The sequence below is a fragment of the Pinus tabuliformis genome, chromosome 6 (assembly GCF_031772625.1).
Source record: "Pinus tabuliformis cultivar Carrire ecotype Pingquan chromosome 6, CPIR1, whole genome shotgun sequence".
Taxonomy (NCBI): Eukaryota; Viridiplantae; Streptophyta; class Pinopsida; order Pinales; family Pinaceae; genus Pinus; species Pinus tabuliformis.
Window position 1 is genome coordinate 1,734,677,657 of NC_142292.1, and position 21,025 is coordinate 1,734,698,681.

Genomic DNA, 21,025 nt, shown 5'->3' on the forward strand with positions numbered 1-21,025 from the left:
AAGATGTACGTGGTATGGTCGCAGCCATCCATAAGAGAGTACATAAATAATCTAGATCCATAGTATGGACGCAGCCATCTGGTTAGGATCAATGATTTGACTCAGGTATGGTCGCAGCCATCCAGTGAATGAGTCAAGTATCAAGAAACACGCCTGGATTACAACAGACACAATCCAGGGTCTTGCGCTCCATCTCGACCCGAACAAGAGTACAAGTCCAAGCATGTGAATATATGAGCTGAAGTCGAACATGCATGAACATCGCCTGATTACCAGTCAATAATGGAAACTGTTAACAGACGCGAGAGGTACCACCAATAATGACAATGGCCCTCAAGGTACTATAGGTACAATCTACGGCGTGTGAATCAATGCGCTGAAGTTGAACACCCGTAGAATCATTCGATCGGAGGCCAATGATGAAAACCTCACGTCGAACACGAAGAACCTGCCATTGAGGCATGCAGGCTCCAAGGCACCCGAAGGGAGTCTCTAGGTCAACTTCCTGGATAGTGAGCTGAAGTCGACAGGGAGTGACCTTGATCGAAGGTGGGCCATAATGTTTCCCACATCATCGACACGAGACAGAGAGATAATGTTGTGAATCAAGATTGTGCGAACTATCAGAGGGAGGTTGTTTATTTGCAGAGGTCAACTTCTCTTGAACATATCGGCGGCACATTAACGGAATTGGCAGTATTTGACATCAATGTATCAAAGGTCATTATGACGAGGCAATGAGTGAATGAGAGGTCAAATAGGGTACCCAAATCCATGGAAGCAAGTGAAAGATATGAGATGAAATATCCCCACCCTGGACACGAAAGCAAAAAGTGCCATGTTCAAGAGCGACATACTGCCGTTACGGTAATAATTATGGTTCAAAATTTTTTATTTTCCCCCACCATTTCTGGCGAGTACCCCAGTTATTTTTAACAAGCTTGATGGGGATAGCATATGCTTGCGTTGTGACAAAATCCAATGTCATTAAGTTTTAATGAGTCTGACAAAGGAAGAACTCGGCGTCTTTTCTTGTTTAGAGAGTTTGAAAAGACAGCGGAAAAGGAAACTCCAGGGATGTCCTTTTTCGTAAAGTTGTGTCTCTCGGGCCCGAAAAAGTATAAAATAATACCCGAAAGAACCGCCCGATCATTACGATCGAGGAGTACTTTTCATGATTAGTGATTTCGACCTGAAAAAGTAAAAAAGCGGTCAAAACCATGTCGTTTCGTAACCACTAACGAGTTTGAAACGACAAAAACCCGGTAATCTTTTTATGTTTTAACAGTCGACAAAAAGAACTTAAAACGACCGCCCCTTATCACCATTTAACGAGTCAAGAGGAGCGACTCGGCAATCTTTTCCTCTTTAAATGGTCAGAAAAGAGCTGAAAGCGGACCTTCATTTTTATTTTCTTTAACGAGTAAAAAAGGAAAAAATACTCGGCAATCTTTTCATATTTTACGAGTCAGAAAAGAGCGTAAAGGCGACTCGTCCTGAAGGAACGAGTGGTATAAGGGATAGCAACTGGTTCCGGTAATGGTGGAACTTTACTTGAAACACGTAAAGGTTAAGAGGCTGGCTAACAAGACCACTCATCACTGCGGTTCCTCAGGAAAGGAGAAACAACCAAGTGAAAGCACATGATCGGCCAAAAAGATGGTGGCGATGGAATGAAACAACCAAGGCTCATCTAGTAGAATTTTAGCGGATAAAAGGCAATCACGGGATGTAATTGGGTTCATTTTTACACAAGCTTGAACCATGAAGAACTTTGCTTGGATTCGGTTTCATTTTTACACAAGCTTGAAACGAAAAAGTATGCTTGGGTTCGGTTTCATGTTTACACAAGCTTGAAACGAAAAACTATGCTTGGGTTCGGTTTCATGTTTACACAAGCTTGAAACGAAAAACTATGCTTGTTAAAAAAAAAATTTGCATGCCCCCAGCATGATTATACCAATCGAGATACATGCCCCCCAAGCTTCATGGCATTCACGGAGTGGATGGAATGAAGGTTTACTTGGAAAGACTCGATTGGAGGATGCCCCCCGGGCTTCAGTCACGTGCCCGGGTGAGCTGCTGTCATCAGAATGACGGGGTGGGTGCTGGGGCATTTCCTGTGGAAATAAGACCATTTAGGAATGGCAAATGGCTATATGTGAACTGTGAACCGGGGAATGAAAGTTGGTCTACGACTTTGATCGTTCTTCCTTCATGCGGAAAACACATCACTCTGAAGAGTGAGGACACAATAGCACGTATGCGATAAATATAGTCTCGTCCAAGGAGTAAATTGTAATCTAACGGACCTTGGACTACCATGAGACCCATTTGGATAGTCTTCCCTTCAAACGTGATAGGTACGGGAAGAATTCCTAAAGGTCGAGTGATTTCTCGATGGAAACCTACAAGGCTTCTCATCTCAGGCAGAAGCAGTGGGGAACCAAGTGCTTCCCAAGCTGTTGAAGAAAGGATACTAACAGGAGATCCTTCATCAATAATTGTACCAGCCATAACCATGCGATAGACTTGAACTATAATTCGAAATGGTATGGAGGCTGGTAACCGAGGATTGACCAGTTGATCCCAATTAAAGGAAATAACTAGGTTGCTCGGAGGTGGGACTGGATAAACAGCCGGATATGCCTCTAATGGACTTTCTTCCTGTTGTGAAGAAATGAGAGGGATGCTCACTTGATCATTAACGTCTATGTCAATGAATAGAATTTGGACGGTGGGTTCGTCATTCTTGGCAGTGATAACATCATCTGAGGAGGTAATTTCTGAAGGCGAAACCGGGTCACTTGTAATCCGGACCGTTTGACTGTTGTCTGGTTTGGATTCAGATGTAGGATCATCTAGGGGTGGAAGTTCTGAAAGCAAAACCGGGTCATTTGTTGGTAAGGTAAATCCCCTCTGCGGACAGAGGCGATCCCACTAGCCTATCACAGAACTAGCCACAAACAAACCACGCTGCTACGCAAGTTCCTAGTTATGCATCAAAGGTGAATCAAGAAGACTAACCTGGAGTCCAACGCTATGATTGAAGCAGAGTTGATATCCTTGATCCCTTGCTCCACCAGATCATAACGAATACCTGCACATGCAAAGGAAGAGATGGATACCAACATAAAAACTACCAAGGCACAACTATATTTCAGTCAGAAAGGAAATAAATCAACATATCACCATGACAGATAATGAGATTGGAACTATAATAGCAGTCGCTCATCAATTAATAAACAGGAAAAGTTACAACCATTGTTCTGACGTCGACCCTTCTCCTGGCTGGGTGAGTAACTATATGTGTCTTGACATGCATCTCCTCTCCGGCCGCATAACCTCTCTAGCACTCGTTAGCATTCTCTCCATGACCAATAATCATCACTACTATAACTCAATTACCAAATCACTAGCATAACACTAACACCAACACTCTCGCACTAGCTTGTCCAATGCATAATGACAAGCTTATATAGATGGAGAAGGGAGGAGGATGCGATGAACCGGGACACCTTTTGTGGAATTAGCAAAAGCCATAAAGATGGATAAAGCTCGACAAAAACTGATTTTCTATCCTCAGAAAAGCTCCATGTAATGAAGGAAACAACAGTCGGACGTGCATTAAGGCAAAAAGCACGACTAAATTTGGTTGGCGCGACTGTCCCACTAGCCTATCACAGAACTAGCCACAAACAAACCACGCTGCTACGCAAGTTCCTAGTTATGCATCAAAGGTGAATCAAGAAGACTAACCTGGAGTCCAACGCTATGATTGAAGCAGAGTTGATATCCTCGATCCCTTGCTCCACCAGATCATAACGAATACCTGCACATGCAAAGGAAGAGACGGATACCAACATAAAAACTACCAAGGCACAACTATATTTCAGTCAGAAAGGAAATAAATCAACATATCACCATGACAGATAATGAGATTGGAACTATAATAGTAGTCGCTCATCCATTGGCGCAAGTCCACAGTATCCTACCCGCGCCAATGATGGAGATCCTCAAAAGGGGGCGCGACCATTGGCGCTCTATCTTAGAGCAACAGTCGCGCCAACCAAATTTAGTCGTGCTTTTTGCCTTAATGCACGTTCGACTGTTGTTTCCTTCATTACATGGAGCTTTTCTGAGGATAGAAAATCAGTTTTTGTCGAGCTTTATCCATCTTTATGGCTTTTTCTAATTCCACAAAAGGTGTCCCGGGCGATCCCACTAGCCTATCACAGAACTAGCCACAAACAAACCATGCTGCTACGCAAGTTCCTAGTTATGCATCAAAGGTGAGTCAAGAAGACTAACCTGGAGTCCAACGCTATGATTGAAGCAGAGTTGATATCCTCGATCCCTTGCTCCACCAGATCATAACGAATACCTACACATGCAAAGGAAGAGACGGATACCAACATAAAAACTACCAACATAACACTAACACCAACACCAGCGGAGTAACCCAGCCAGGAGAAGGGTCGACGTCAGAACAATGGTTGTAACTTTTCCTGTTTATTAATTGATGAGCGACTGCTATTATAGTTCCAATCTCATTATCTGTCATGGTGATATGTTGATTTATTTCCTTTCTGACTGAAATATAGTTTTGCCTTGGTAGTTTTTATGTTGGTATCCGTCTCTTCTTTTGCATGTGCAGGTATTCGTTATGATCTGGTGTAGCAAGGGATCGAGGATATCAACTCTGCTTCAATCATAGCGTTGGACTCCAGGTTAGTCTTCTTGATTCACCTTTGATGCATAACTAGGAACTTGCGTAGCAGCGTGGTTTGTTTGTGGCTAGTTCTGTGATAGGCTAGTGGGATCGCCTCTGTCCGCAGAGGGGATTTACCTTACCAACAAATTGGCGACTCCGCTGGGATTTTGACCGTTAAAACATAAAAAGATTATCGGGTTTTTGTCATTTCAAACTCGTTAGTGGTTACGAAACGACGTGGTTTTGACCGCTTTTTTACTTTTTCAGGTCGAAATCACTAATCATGAAAAGTACTCCTCGATCGTAATGATCGGGCGGTTCTTTCGGGTATTATTTTATACTTTTTCGGGCCCGAGAGACACAACTTTACGAAAAAGGACATCCCTGGAGTTTCCTTTTCCGCTGTCTTTTCAAACTCTCTAAACAAGAAAAGACGCCGAGTTCTTCCTTTGTCAGACTCGTTACAAGATGGTTAACAAGAAAAGACGCCGAGTTCTTCCTTTGTAACTTAAAGACCACTCAAGCTTGTGTAAACATGAAACCGAACCCCAAGCATAGTTTTTCGTTTCAAGCTTGTGTAAAAATGAAACCGAATCCAAGCAAAGTTCTTCATGGTTCAAGCTTGTGTAAAAATGAACCCAGTTACATCCCGTGATTGCCTTTTATCCGCTAAAATTCTACTAGATGAGCCTTGGTTGTTTCATTCCATCGCCACCATCTTTTTGGCCGATCATGTGCTTTCACTTGGTTGTTTCTCCTTTCCTGAGGAACCGCAGCGATGAGTGGTCTTGTTAGCCAGCCTCTTAACCTTTACGTGTTTCAAGTAAAGTTCCACCATTACCGGAACCAGTTGCTATCCCTTATACCACTCGTTCCTTCAGGACGAGTCGCCTTTACGCTCTTTTCTGACTCGTAAAATATGAAAATATTGCCGAGTATTTTTTCCTTTTTTACTCGTTAAAGAAAATAAAAATGAAGGTCCGCTTTCAGCTCTTTTCTGACCATTTAAAGAGGAAAAGATTGCCGAGTCGCTCCTCTTGACTCGTTAAATGGTGATAAGGGGCGGTCGTTTTAAGTTCTTTTTGTCGACCGTTAAAACATAAAAAGATTACCGGGTTTTTGTCGTTTCAAACTCGTTAGTGGTTACGAAACGACGTGGTTTTGACCGCTTTTTTACTTTTTCAGGTCGAAATCACTAATCATGAAAAGTACTCCTCGATCGTAATGATCGGGCGGTTCTTTCGGGTATTATTTTATACTTTTTCGGGCCCGAGAGACACAACTTTACGAAAAAGGACATCCCTGGAGTTTCCTTTTCCGCTGTCTTTTCAAACTCTCTAAACAAGAAAAGACGCCGAGTTCTTCCTTTGTCAGACTCGTTAAAACTTAATGACATTGGATTTTGTCACAACGCAAGCATATGCTATCCCCATCAAGCTTGTTAAAAATAACTGGGGTACTCGCCAGAAATGGTGGGGGAAAATAAAATTTTTTGAACCATAATTATTACCGTAACGGCAGTATGTCGCTCTTGAACATGGCACTTTTTGCTTTCATGTCTAGGGTGGGTATATTTCATCTCATATCTTTCACTTGCTTCCATGGATTTGGGTACCCTATTTGACCTCTCATTCACTCATTGCCTCGTCATAATGACCTTTGATACATTGATGTCAAATACTGCCAATTCTGTTAATGTGCCGCCGATATGTTCAAGAGAAGTTGACCTCTGCAAATAAACAACCTCCCTCTGATAGTTCGCACAATCTTGATTCACAACATTATCTCTCTATCTCGTGTCGATGATGTGGGAAACATTATGGCCCACCTTCGATCAAGGTCACTCCCTGTCGACTTCAGCTCACTATCCAGGAAGTTGACCTAGAGACTCCCTTCCGGTGCCTTGGAGCCTGCATGCCTCAATGGCAGGTTCTTCGTGTTCGACGTGAGGTTTTCATCATTGGCCTCCGATCGAATGATTCTACAGGTGTTCAACTTCAGCGCATTGATTCACACGCCGTAGATTGTACCTATAGTACCTTGAGGGCCATTGTCATTATTGGTGGTACCTCTCGCGTCTGTTAACAGTTTCCATTATTGACTGGTAATCAGGCGATGTTCATGCATGTTCGACTTCAGCTCATATATTCACATGCTTGGACTTGTACTCTTGTTCGGGTCGAGATGGAGCGCAAGACCCTGGATTGTGTCTGTTGTAATCCAGGCGTGTTTCTTGATACTTGACTCATTCACTGGATGGCTGCGACCATACCTGAGTCAAATCATTGATCCTAACCAGATGGCTGCGTCCATACTATGGATCTAGATTATTTATGTACTCTCTTATGGATGGCTGCGACCATACCATGTACATCTTGTAATTGAACTATCAGTCATGTCTCTTAATACAGCTCCTCGGCGACAGTAACTATATGTGCTCTTGTTTGCTCTTATGTGTGTGTTCTTGTAAATCATTTCACCCCTCTCCACCTCTCGGACTTCATGCTTTAGGGGGCATCTGTTACACAGTAATTTGTCACCATCCCTGTTACTCCTCTTGTCGTACCTTGGAGGACCCATCCCGGGAGTTATAAGAAGTGACAAGGTCTAAAAACACTTGCATTATGTTCCCCTGAGTATGTACTCCATGTCCCCTGAAGACACCTTCTGCAGATCATCCCTAAAAAATGCTCTTTTTCCATTGGCGCAAGTCCACAGTATCCTACCCGCGCCAATGATGGAGATCCTCAAAAGGGGGCGCGACCATTGGCGCTCTATCTTAGAGCAACAGTCGCGCCAACCAAATTTAGTCGTGCTTTTTGCCTTAATGCACGTCCGACTGTTGTTTCCTTCATTACATGGAGCTTTTCTGAGGATAGAAAATCAGTTTTTGTCGAGTTTTATCCATCTTTATGGCTTTTGCTAATTCCACAAAAGGTGTCCCGGTTCATCGCATCCTCCTCCCTTCTCCATCTATATAAGCTTGTCATTATGCATTGGAAAAGCTAGTGCGAGAGTGTTGGTGTTAGTGTTATGCTAGTGATTTGGTAATTGAGTTATAGTAGTGATGATTATTGGTCATGGAGAGAATGCTAACGAGTGCTAGAGAGGTTATGCGGCCGGAGAGGAGATGCATGTCAAGACACATATAGTTACTCACCCAGCCAGGAGAAGGGTCGACGTCAGAACAATGGTTGTAACTTTTCCTGTTTATTAATTGATGAGCGACTGCTATTATAGTTCCAATCTCATTATCTGTCATGGTGATATGTTGATTTATTTCCTTTCTGACTGAAATATAGTTGTGCCTTGGTAGTTTTTATGTTGGTATCTGTCTCTTCCTTTGCATGTGCAGGTATTCGTTATGATCTGGTGGAGCAAGGGATCGAGGATATCAACTCTGCTTCAATCATAGCGTTGGACTCCAGGTTAGTCTTCTTGATTCACCTTTGATGCATAACTAGGAACTTGCGTAGCAGCGTGGTTTGTTTGTGGCTAGTTCTGTGATAGGCTAGTGGGATCGCCTCTGTCCGCAGAGGGGATTTACCTTACCAACAAATCCCTGATAACACAATAGCACGTATGCGATAAATATAGTCTCATCCAAGGAGTAAATTGTAATCCCTGATAAGTTACTGGATAAAGCTCGACAAAAACTGATTTTCTATCCTCAGAAAAGCTCCATGTAATGAAGGAAACAATAGTCGGACGTGCATTAAGGCAAAAAGCACGACTAAATTTGGTTGGCGCGACTGTTGCTCTAAGATAGAGCGCCAATGGTCGCGCCCCCTTTTGAGGATCTAGATCATTGGCGTGGGTAGGATACCCTATGGGCCATAATATCACCCTTTGGTAAGGTAAATCTCGCCAAACAGAGTGTTGGTAAGGTAAATCCCCTCTGCGGACAGAGGCGATCCCACTAGCCTATCACAGAACTAGCCACAAACAAACCACGCTGCTACGCATGTTCCTAGTTATGCATCAAAGGTGAATCAAGAAGACTAACCTGGAGTCCAACGCTATGATTGAAGCAGAGTTGATATCCTCGATCCCTTGCTCCACCAGATCATAACGAATACCTGCACATGCAAAGGAAGAGACGGATACCAACATAAAAACTACCAAGGCACAACTATATTTCAGTCAGAAAGGAAATAAATCAACATATCACCATGACAGATAATGAGATTGGAACTATAATAGCAGTCGCTCATCAATTAATAAACAGGAAAAGTTACAACCATTGTTCTGACGTCGACCCTTCTCCTGGCTGGGTGAGTAACTATATGTGTCTTGACATGCATCTCCTCTCCGGCCGCATAACCTCTCTAGCACTCGTTAGCATTCTCTCCATGACCAATAATCATCACTACTATAACTCAATTACCAAATCACTAGCATAACACTAACACCAACACTCTCGCACTAGCTTGTCCAATGCATAATGACAAGCTTATATAGATGGAGAAGGGAGGAGGATGCGATGAACCGGGACACCTTTTGTGGAATTAGCAAAAGCCATAAAGATGGATAAAGCTCGACAAAAACTGATTTTCTATCCTCAGAAAAGCTCCATGTAATGAAGGAAATCCATAGTACATGGAATCCATAGTAAGAGGAGTAACAGGGAAGCTGTCAACAAAATCTTGGTCACAATGCTTCAACGTATCGTTGGTGTGCATAAATCTAACTGGCATTTGATGTTATTCCCTGCCTTATGGGCTTACCGAACTGCCGTGAAGGATGCCACTGGTTTCACTCCATTTCAACTAGTTTATGGACTAGAGGCTACCCTTCCAATTGAATGTGAAATCCCTTCATTGAAATTAGCCATCGAACTGCTTCCCAACACTACCCCGTTAGAAGAACGCCTTCTTTACCTAGAACGGTTAGATGAGACTCGTCGCCTGGCCTCTTTGGCCATCAAAACACAAAAGAAGCGAGTCAAGACTCACTTCGATCAGACCGTCCATCCGCGTTCTTTTGTTGAGGGAGACTTGGTCCTACTCTATGATCAAGCGAAAGATAAGCTAGGCGCAGGAAAACTCGAGTCTATGTGGCTAGGCCCTTATATTGTCAAGAGAGTCCTGCAGAAAGGGGCCTACGAGCTGATTGATTATGAAGGAAACCCTCTTGGGAAGCCCCGAAATGGGCTTTACTTGAAAAAGTACTATGCGTGATGCTGGTACATTTGATTATGTACATACATGTACTTTGGTGTGTTGTGTGTCGGTTTTCGAGACATAGCTGCCACTTATCGTGTTTTTCGCTTCTTGTGCAGATGCCGGATGCACCTTATGTTGGTTTCGCTGATGGTGCCTACCGCAGTACCCGCAGTTTGTCTTCTGCGGCATGGGTAATCTACGATCCTCATAACGAGCTAATAGATTGCCAGAGGATATAAACCATAGAAAAGCTCCATGTAATGAAGGAAACAACAGTCGGACGTGCATTAAGGCAAAAAGCACGACTAAATTTGGTTGGCGCGATTGTTGCTCTAAGATAGAGCGCCAATGGTCGCGCCCCCTTTTGAGGATCTCCATCATTGGCGCGGGTAGGATACTGTGGACTTGCGCCAATGGAAAAAGAGCATTTTTTAGGGATGATCTGCAGAAGGTGTCTTCAGGGGACATGGAGTACATACTCAGGGGAACATAATGCAGGTGTTATAAGAAGTGACAAGGTCTAAAAACACCTGCATTATGTTCCCCTGAGTATGTTCAGGACGAGTCGCCTTTACGCTCTTTTCTGACTCGTAAAATATGAAAAGATTGCCGAGTATTTTTCCCTTTTTTACTCGTTAAAGAAAATAAAAATCAAGGTCCGCTTTTAGCTCTTTTCTGACCATTTAAAGAGGAAAAGATTGCTGAGTCGCTCCTCTTGACTCGTTAAATGGTGATAAGGGGCGGTCGTTTTAAGTTCTTTTTGTCGACCGTTAAAACATAAAAATATTACCGGGTTTTTGTCGTTTCAAACTCGTTAGTGGTTACGAAACGACGTGGTTTTGACCGCTTTTTTACTTTTTCAGGTCGAAATCACTAATCATGAAAAGTACTCCTCGATCGTAATGATCGGGCGGTTCTTTCGGGTATTATTTTATACTTTTTCGGGCCCGAGAGACACAACTTTACGAAAAAGGACATCCCTGGAGTTTCCTTTTCCACTGTCTTTTCAAACTCTCTAAACAAGAAAAGACGCCGAGTTCTTCCTTTGTCAGACTCGTTAAAACCTAACTAGGAACTTATGGTTAACACCCAGAACAAGATGTACAAGTCCAAGAGAGGTGGAGAGGGGTGAAATGCTTTACAAGAACACACACATAAGAGCACACAAGAGCACATATAGTTACTGCCGCCGAGGAGCTGTATTAAGAGACATGACTGATAGTTCAATTACAAGATGTACGTGGTATGGTCGCAGCCATCCATAAGAGAGTACATAAATAATCTAGATCCATAGTATGGACGCAGCCATCTGGTTAGGATCAATGATTTGACTTATAAAATAAGACTCTGAAGACACAATAGCACGTATGCGATAAATATAGTCTCGTCCAAGGAGTAAATTGTAATCTAACGGACCTTGGACTACCATGAGACCCATTTGGATAGTCTTCCCTTCTAACGTGATAGGTACATTGGGAAGAATTCCTAAAGGTCGAGTGATTTCTCGATGGAAACCTACAAGGCTTCTCATCTCAGGCAGAAGCAGTGGGGAACCAAGTGCTTCCCAAGCTGTTGAAGAAAGGATACTAACAGGAGATCCTTCATCAATAATTGTACCAGCCATAACCATGCGATAGACTTGAACTATAATTCGAAATGGTATGGAGGCTAGTAACCGAGGATTGACCAGTTGATCCCAATTAAAGGAAATAACTAGGTTGCTCAGAGGTGGGACTGGATAAATAGCCGGATATGCCTCTAATGGACTTTCTTCCTGTTGCAAAGAAATGAGAGGGATGCTCACTTGATCATTAATGTCTACGTCAATGAATAGAATTTGGATGGTGGGTTCGTCATTCTTGGCAGTGATAACATCATCTGAGGAGGTAACTTCTGAAGGCGAAACCGGGTCACTTGTAATCCGGACCGTTTGACTGTTGTCTGGTTTGGATTCAGATGTAGGATCATCCAGGGGTGGAAGTTCTGAAAGCAAAACCGGGTCACTTGTAAGCCGGACCTTTTGACTTTCGTCTGGTTTAGATTCAGATGTAAGAACAGCTAAAGATGGAACTTCTGTAGGCAAAACCGGGTCACTTGTAAGCTGGACCTTTTGAAAGACCGGGTTACTTGTAAGCTTGAACTGTGGACTTTCGGTCGGTTTGGACTCAGGAGGTTCATCTTTGATAATCAAGTAGTGCGTAGATGATGAACATAAATCACTTGCTCTGACCAGGTACTGGTCTGGAACAGGGTGAGCAACATTCTTTCCGACCAGGTACTGGTCTGGAATAGGCTGAGCAACACTCTTTCCGACCAGGTACTGGTCTGGAAAAGGCTGAGCACAGGTAGGTTCAGGAAGAGAAAGCTGGACCAAAGAGGAATCATGCTTGATCTCTTGGTTAGTGGAGAGACACTCTGCAGGTGTAACAAGACGCTGATATCCAGCGGGTAGTTGGGGTAAGGAAACCGACAGACTTGCCAAAAGACGGGAAGCTTCATCCATCAGTGGACAAAGTCGAAGGAGATGATTACCTTTACAAAGTCAACAAGGGAAACGAACCTTCCCTTTCCTGTTACCAACTAGTAAGGTATCGTCAATTTGCGACAGCAAGGGGCGAGTCGGGTCACGGGACCATATATCTAGGATCTTGGGAATGCCAGGACAATCAGAAAGAAAATGATCCCCTTTGCATAATCGACAAGGAGACCGAAGCTTCCGCGGAGGAGCAGAAGGTGGTTCCACTTCTGATAGCTTCGTGGTAGATATGACCTTTCCCTTAGGAGACTTCTTCTTTTTGGTCTTCTTCTTCTTCTCCTTAGCCACCTGGTTAGCGAAATCCAAGGTTTCACCAGGCGAAGTAGAAGATGAGGACGCAGCAATAGGCGAAGAAGGGAAGGGGTCCACCTTAGAATCAACATGGTGTTGTTCGGGTGGAGGAGGTGGTGGTGGGACAGGATTCATCACACTTGAGACCACAGAGTTTGAAAACAACCATACGGGTAAACCAATGCTCAACCCAGGCAAAGACAATGTTGCGATATACTGAACACCAACATTTCCAACAGAAGGAAATGGGCGAGGGTACCCATCAGGAGGAATGCCTTGGCCGGTGGGCACCGGAAAGGCTACCATTGAACGAGAATTAACCCTACTCAAGCTAATGCACGCAAAATCTAATTGGGTAGATGTTATCGTGGCCAATAAATTTTAAGACACTGAACTTAACCTTTTCATTTTTTAAGAGTCGAGAAAAGGGTAAAAGATGACTCTAGTCTCCTTCGAATATTTAATGTGCATGAAGTGACAAGACGCTCATAGGCACCTTTTCGTTTAGGGAGTCTGAAAAGGATCAAAAGTGACTGCTCTGGAATTCTAGGTAGAGGGTGTGCCAAACTTTTCGCAAAACCACAAAATACTTTTTAGGGTACGGGTGGTCGATCTTCGTGAATGCTGTGTTCACTGCATTGCGAATCGTAGGGCGGCTGACACGGCTTCCTATGGATAAAGGCTTTATTCCTATAGGGGTCTCCCAATATATACTCGACGGTACGTGGGAGCACAGTCCGTATTGGCAGCTACCGTTTCACCGTGGAGGAATCACCCAACCACTCGACGATAAACTACCAGGTTTAACGACGCCGGAACACGTCTCTAACCTAGACCTCTAGAGTGTTTGTGTTAGGTTCCAATGCGTTGTTATGTTCATTGAGTTCATTTTAAAGTTTATCTTTGATTATGTTTCAGTTTTTTGGTCCTACCGTATGTGATATCTCGAAAACTTCTTACATGCAAACTATATGCCGAAATTAAATCATTTGATTCGATGAATCCTATCTACAGGAGGGTTGAGATCTTTTTTTACAAACGAAATGATCACTTCAACAAAGAACAAAGATCCTAATGCAGCTAATAACAAGAAACTAAATTTTGTCTTTTTCCTTTTAATAGCAACAAATAACAATAAATGCTAACTACTATAATGCAAAAGATTTTTTGTTTTTCTTTCCTTTAAGATGGCATGATGCATGTAAACAAATTCTAAGAGATATGCACAATCCAAGTTTAGTCAATGAAATAGAACCAATTCTAAAACACAAAATGAACCATGCAAGCAAGGAAAAACACAAAAACTAGTGAACTTCAAAGAGGCTAGAAGTGAAGTATTCAGAGTATAGAAGATCAAACTTTAACAAAGCACTGGATAGGTGTAGAACAATCAACAAGCTGACTGGATGATCAAGAGATCGAAACTTCCCACAGAAGGCTAGACATGCAAAGTCACTGGAAATAAGCAAACAGATGAGGGATACAGGCTAAAACCAGTCAAGCAGAGGTTCGACACAGTTCCAGAGGCTGAAAGAGATATATAAAGAGATTGAATGAGCTTTCCACCCACACACAGGCAAAATTTACAGAGCTGGCGCGACTGTCAGCCTGCAACTTGCGCTACCACAGAATTGGCGCGAGTTGCTTTTGAGCAACGTGCGCCAACTGGCGTGACTGTCAGATAAATAACCGTGCCAATTAAGCTTGCCAACTAAAAAGATAAATGATACGACCTCAGGTCGGGTTGACAGTGCTCAGATGGGTCAAATAGTAAAGAATCAACTCAAAACTGACTCAGGAAGCTCATGCACTCAAGCAAGCAGAAGAAAATTAACATGCAAGACAGAAATCAAAGAGTTACTCCCCAGCGGAGTCGCCAATTTGTTGGTAAGGTAAATCCCCTCTGCGGACAGAGGCGATCCCACTAGCCTATCACAGAACTAGCCACAAACAAACCACGCTGCTACGCAAGTTCCTAGTTATGCATCAAAGGTGAATCAAGAAGACTAACCTGGAGTCCAACGCTATGATTGAAGCAGAGTTGATATCCTCGATCCCTTGCTCCACCAGATCATAACGAATACCTGCACATGCAAAGGAAGAGACGGATACCAACATAAAAACTACCAAGGCACAACTATATTTCAGTCAGAAAGGAAATAAATCAACATATCACCATGACAGATAATGAGATTGGAACTATAATAGCAGTCGCTCATCAATTAATAAACAGGAAAAGTTACAACCATTGTTCTGACGTCGACCCTTCTCCTGGCTGGGTGAGTAACTATATGTGTCTTGACATGCATCTCCTCTCCGGCCGCATAACCTCTCTAGCACTCGTTAGCATTCTCTCCATGACCAATAATCATCACTACTATAACTCAATTACCAAATCACTAGCATAACACTAACACCAACACTCTCGCACTAGCTTGTCCAATGCATAATGACAAGCTTATATAGATGGAGAAGGGAGGAGGATGCGATGAACCGGGACACCTTTTGTGGAATTAGCAAAAGCCATAAAGATGGATAAAGCTCGACAAAAACTGATTTTCTATCCTCAGAAAAGCTCCATGTAATGAAGGAAACAACAGTCGGACGTGCATTAAGGCAAAAAGCACGACTAAATTTGGTTGGCGCGACTGTTGCTCTAAGATAGAGCGCCAATGGTCGCGCCCCCTTTTGAGGATCTCCATCATTGGCGCGGGTAGGATACTGTGGACTTGCGCCAATGGAAAAAGAGCATTTTTTAGGGATGATCTGCAGAAGGTGTCTTCAGGGGACATGGAGTACATACTCAGGGGAACATAATGCAGGTGTTTTTAGACCTTGTCACTTCTTATAACTCCCGGGATGGGTCCTCCAAGGTACGACAAGAGGAGTAACAGGGATGGTGACAAATTACTGTGTAACAGTGATAGCTGAAGTTTTCGAGCTGACGATAGAAGGAGCAGTATGGCCTAAAAAGCACATAATGTTGCATGACGTGGTGGAGATTTCAGAGACGCAGATGAGGAATTAACAAGAAAAGGCAAGGGCATTCAACCATCCTCTCTGGGAGAACCATGGCACGAATTGGCAAGTGTCATCCAAAAGTACATCACCTGTGATGGTCGCCGGGATGTGGTAAAACCACGACAAGTCAAACTCCTAGTTGTTTTAAAGCAGAAGCTCACTGTCAATTTACCATTTTTCTTTAAATCATTATTGCATGACACAACAAATAGAATAAGACAAACTAGACATCCTGAGACTATAGTCAGTCACCATGGTTTGTTCAAACTAATTGTTAGTCATAATCTTGTTTAGAAAAACTTAACTTGGGATGGTCTCATAGCACCCCTAGAAATTAGTCAAGACCCTGTAGTTCAAAACTCTGTAGCCTTGGATATTGGCCAGCAAACTCAAGACTCTGCAACTTTGGAAATTATCCACCAAAACCCTGTTTCGAAGAGGAAGAGGACTGCTCATTCAAAAATTGGACATCATAAGCGCAGGTGGTCTGCGAGGTTGAACCCAGTCTAGAGGACGTTTAAAGATCCTTAGGGTAGCGCCAAACAACTGACGGAGCCATCCAGTCCAATTAATTTACAAGACTCTGAGTCATAACTAGAGGAACAATGAAATTATGAGCCTAAACCAGAGAAAGAAGGTAATTCAGAGCTAGAGCCGAAGGAAGAGTACAATTATGAACTTGAACAAGGGGAAGAAGGTAATTCTAAATCTGATCCCAAGGAAGAAGATAATTCAGAACAAGAACCCGAGGAAGAAAATAAGTCGGACTCAAAACAAGAGGAAGCACAACATTTTGATGTTGAACCAGAAAATGTAGCAAGGCCTCCTCAAACACCACCTATGAGCCCCCAAGACGATTTCTTGCAAGACTTTGAGGAAGGGATGGCCCAGGTCCTGGCAAATTTAAATGCATACATGCAACCTGGAGGATCACTTGATCCGAACTTGACTGAAGCCTAATCTTCAGGAGATTCTGGTCATACAGAAATTATGCCTTCCCCGGAAGTTGTAGACCAGGAAGAGGAAGTAAACACAGAAGTCATTCATGAATCTGACAACCAGTCTGGTGACACGGTTATATTGGAATGTAGCCAAGACAAGCACCAGGAACCCTTAGATACAGAGGGTATTGACAAACCCGTTCTTACAAAGGAGGCTCCTCAGAAAAAGCGAGTAGTTGAAACAAAACTAAAGAAGCTGAGGAAGAAATACCAAAAGCTTCAGAAGACAATTAGAAGGCTACGTCAGAAATTGAAAGAAACTGTAATTAGAGAAGCCTAGAGTACTACTCTTGAGATAGTCACTATGGCCACACAAACAAAAATACATGAGGTCAGGGCAACAGAAACCTAGACCAGACCTATTTCTACTCAAACAGTAGCCACCCAAACAAATTTTCATGCAGACTTAATGGATATAGCAGTTCATATGGAGGATTGGTCCTCCCATGATAAAAAAACTCATACAGAGAGTATACCCTCTCACAGCATAGGCACCTAGACAGAGGAAATAATCAATAACGCTCCATCATGCAGTGATCATATTCTTTCATAATTACAAGAGGAGCTGGCACAAGCCCAGCTTGCTTTAGAGCAATGTCAGATGGAGACAATTCCTCTGCAAAGGTATCAGGAGTTGCAGAAGCAATGTAGAGAATTGACCATAACTGAGAATGAAACTTTTGATAAGTTCAGACAGGAGGAAGAAAAGCAGAGGAAAATAAAATCCAAGCTAGATAAGGTCGTGGGCCAGGTCTTTATACTCTGATGATTTACCTTACAAGTCTCCTGCCACAAATTATGCTCTGTTTTTATTAGAAATATATTTGATGTTGAAGATTAAAGTTGTTAAGGATGGCAATTCAGTTTAATTGAAGACAACTGACGAATTCATAAATTGTTGTAAGGAGCATGGGACAAAGGTCCAACGTCTCCTCTGTGAATTCTATTTGCACAATTTTGTATTAGAAGGGGAGGTGGATAATAATCCTAGCCCTTTTGTTGGGGATATTCAGTTCCAAGCCTTTATTTCTTTTGCAATAAACCAACTCAAGTGGTCTAAGGCTTATAACACCTTTCAAAGAAAAGAACATGGACTGGATTTGTGGGTAAGGAGTGAACCTACGCACCCCTTGCAACTTTTTATTAAACATAAAAGGCTCATGACACAGGAGGGTGTAACTAAGATTCTGGGGCCTATACATAAAGAAATCGTGCAAACGGGAAGGGAGTATTTCTTATCCATTCAGGAAAGATCCTTGATTGCATCCAAGCAGAGATGGACAATCTCAACCAATAGTGTCAAGGACAGAGAACCATTTAATTACAGAAATTTTAAAGTTGTCGTAGGCCATTTTGTTACTTACAACAATATTATCTTGAGGGAAGGACCATATTGGTTGGGATGTCGATTTAGGAGTCCTATTATTTGGTACCCACCTGAAGGATACCGTTCTGATTATGAGTTGCCTGAAGGTCATGAAGGGACAACTTTTGCAGATTTAATACAAAAGCACGGTTTTAGGTCAGATAAAGAAAAAGTCTTTCCTGCTTACTCTTTAACTGCATTACATAATAACTATTTATGTTCACGAGGACGTGAAACAAGGTAAGAAGGGAGAATGTTGGGCCGTGCAACAGGTATAAATTTACCCTTGATTATAGTATCTTTTTCCTCCTTTTTATGCATTTTGTGCCATGACATAATAAGGTTTTGGTAAGATTTCGATAGAAAATGAATGCAACTGCTTTTGATGCGATTTGACTGACAAAACTAACTTTCGTTGTTTATTATACAGAAATTGGCGAAGGGAACAGCGGTTGTTCAAAAGATTGAACAACAAAAGCTAAACAGAGGAAAGATAGATCAGGAGGATTAGCGCAAGATAGAAAGATTGTCTGATAATAACATTTAGTTGTGAATTCCTTAGGATCTCCTGATCCTGAGGAATCACATTTATCTCTTTTTCTCTTTGGCTATAAGAAGGGAAAGACGCATAGAATAAGGGGAACTTCTTATCCGTTTACTTCAATTGTAATTTTAATATACAGAGCATTATTCTGAAAGACATTGTGCTGTAATGACATTTGGATTTGATGAATAATATATAATTAGCGTTGTTGTTCATTTACGAGATTATGAAGTAATCAAGCAGTAATCACTGGAGGCTTGGGCCCGGTCACTGGTGTATTTCACTACTGTTCCCTATTTTATACTTTACCTTTCTATAATTTAATTACTATGTTTTATAGTTTTATGATTTATTTACTTTCACTAGTGTTTAGTTTGTATGTTCATTGCATTGGTTCTTATTCCTCTTGATTACCTCATTTATTTAATACCGTGGATTGAGTTGATTAAGAATCATTTCTTGTTTTTTTTTTTCTGAATAAAGACTAATTCTATTAAGATAAGAAAAGTATAGTACAATCAAGCTTGCAAGCAAGCGAAGCAGAAAAGCAAGGGAGCCACAGGTGATAGGCTATCCACCACGCGCTAAGAGACAATCCATGAAAGGACTAAGTAGACAAAGGAGAACAAAAAGAAAGAACTCAGCTTAGAGAACTACCCCGAGGAGTCATTTCCAGCCACACGACATTTTTTGCTTTTTTTCTTGTTTACTTTGACCCACCCAGTGGAGTTTGGCTGAGCCAAGACAATCTGTAGATTGTTCTGCACTGGCGGCAGAATTTCCTTATCAGAATCTGAGGAAGAAGAAAAATGAGTACGTTTCTGAGAAAACTGAGGGTCAGAGGAGACTGCTGGAGCACCCGAGGGAGTGTCTATCGGAATCACATCATTCTGCACATCTGCTACCGTAGCCTCATCCTTCTGCAAAACAACTTCAGTTTCCTCCTCATCCAAACTAGAGAAATCTAGACTGCCCATTGAGCGGGGAGGCTCACAAGGATTCCAGTGCTTGGCTTTGGGTTTGCGATTTAGATTCTTCTTTTTTTGGAGGAACTGAGGACATGTACTCTGGAGGTGCCCCGTTTGATGGCAATGGCAGCATCTGAAGGCTGTGTTCTCGTAATCCAAGGTTTGAGTCCAGTGGAAATTCAATCTTGAGATTAATCTGATCCGGTAGTCCTTTACTGATATCTATTTCTGCACAAAGTCTGCCATAGGTAAAAAGACCATTTTCATTTCTTGAGCTGTCTACAGCCAGGTATCGTCCTAAAGTATCTCCAATGGCAATGAAAACAGATACATGCCGTAGATGAGCTGGAAGATTCGGGAGCCTGACCCAAATGGGAAGCTTGGTGATGACTGCTGTAGAAGGGTCAAAGTCTGGAAACCAGGGGGTGAGAAAGAGCCCAGCCGCACCCTAGAACCAAGGGCCTCCCATTAAGGCCTTCTAGTAATCTTCACTTGAGTCAAAAACCACAATGAAGAATCCTTTTGAACATAAGTAAATCTTGCTTTTTTTGGTCCAAGTGGAGTGGATCCATTGGTATAGATCTGCTGTGCGAGGCCAAAGCCCATTAAATCTGCAGATGAGTGTTGATTCTTCAAAAATCTATAAACGATTTTCAATCTCAGCGTGAGAGAAATTGATGGAAGGAATTTCCTCTGATTTATCTACCAAAAAAGGCTTTGGAGCCCCGTTTGGGTGGGTTGCTTTCGAAGCGGACTGTGGTTGCGCAGCGTCTTTGCTAGCTGCATCTTTATAAGAGAAAGAAGGGGCAGAGGAGGTCTGCCCAAAGGAACCACCTCTTAAACGAAAAGAAGCCTCGATAGAGGCATCCTTATGAATGCTGTAAAAAGAGAGAGGAAGGGGGCTCATTAGTTGCTTACCCTTATATAACAATCTGAGGAAGGAGGAGGGGATCCCCATCCGGCGTTCCAGTTTTTGCAGAAGATCCTGGACTAGATCTGTTGCTCGAACCCAATGCATCCTTGTCTTGCCCAGTAGTTTGACTTGGATTTGAAATTCCTGAGATTCTTCCAACAGATCTGGCTGAATCAAAAGAGGAACCTCTGCAAGCAAATCTGGCGAGAATGAGGAGCAGATTCGCTGCTTGCTTCCGGCCAGAAGTGCCCTGTCCATACAGCAATTCTGCGCATGTCCTGTAAACATGGTAGTCCATGAGACCACATTTCTCTCAGGCATTGCCCAGAACAGCTCCAGTGCGTCGTCCTCTCTCCCATTCTTCACAGAACCAGAAAGCGACTCATTCCAATCAATAGCATCTCGTTCAGGACTTTTCTCAAACACTTTGTATGCGAACTTCATTTTCCCCCATTTGACGTCGAATCTCCAAATGAGCTTATTCAAGATGCCCAGGCACACCTCGG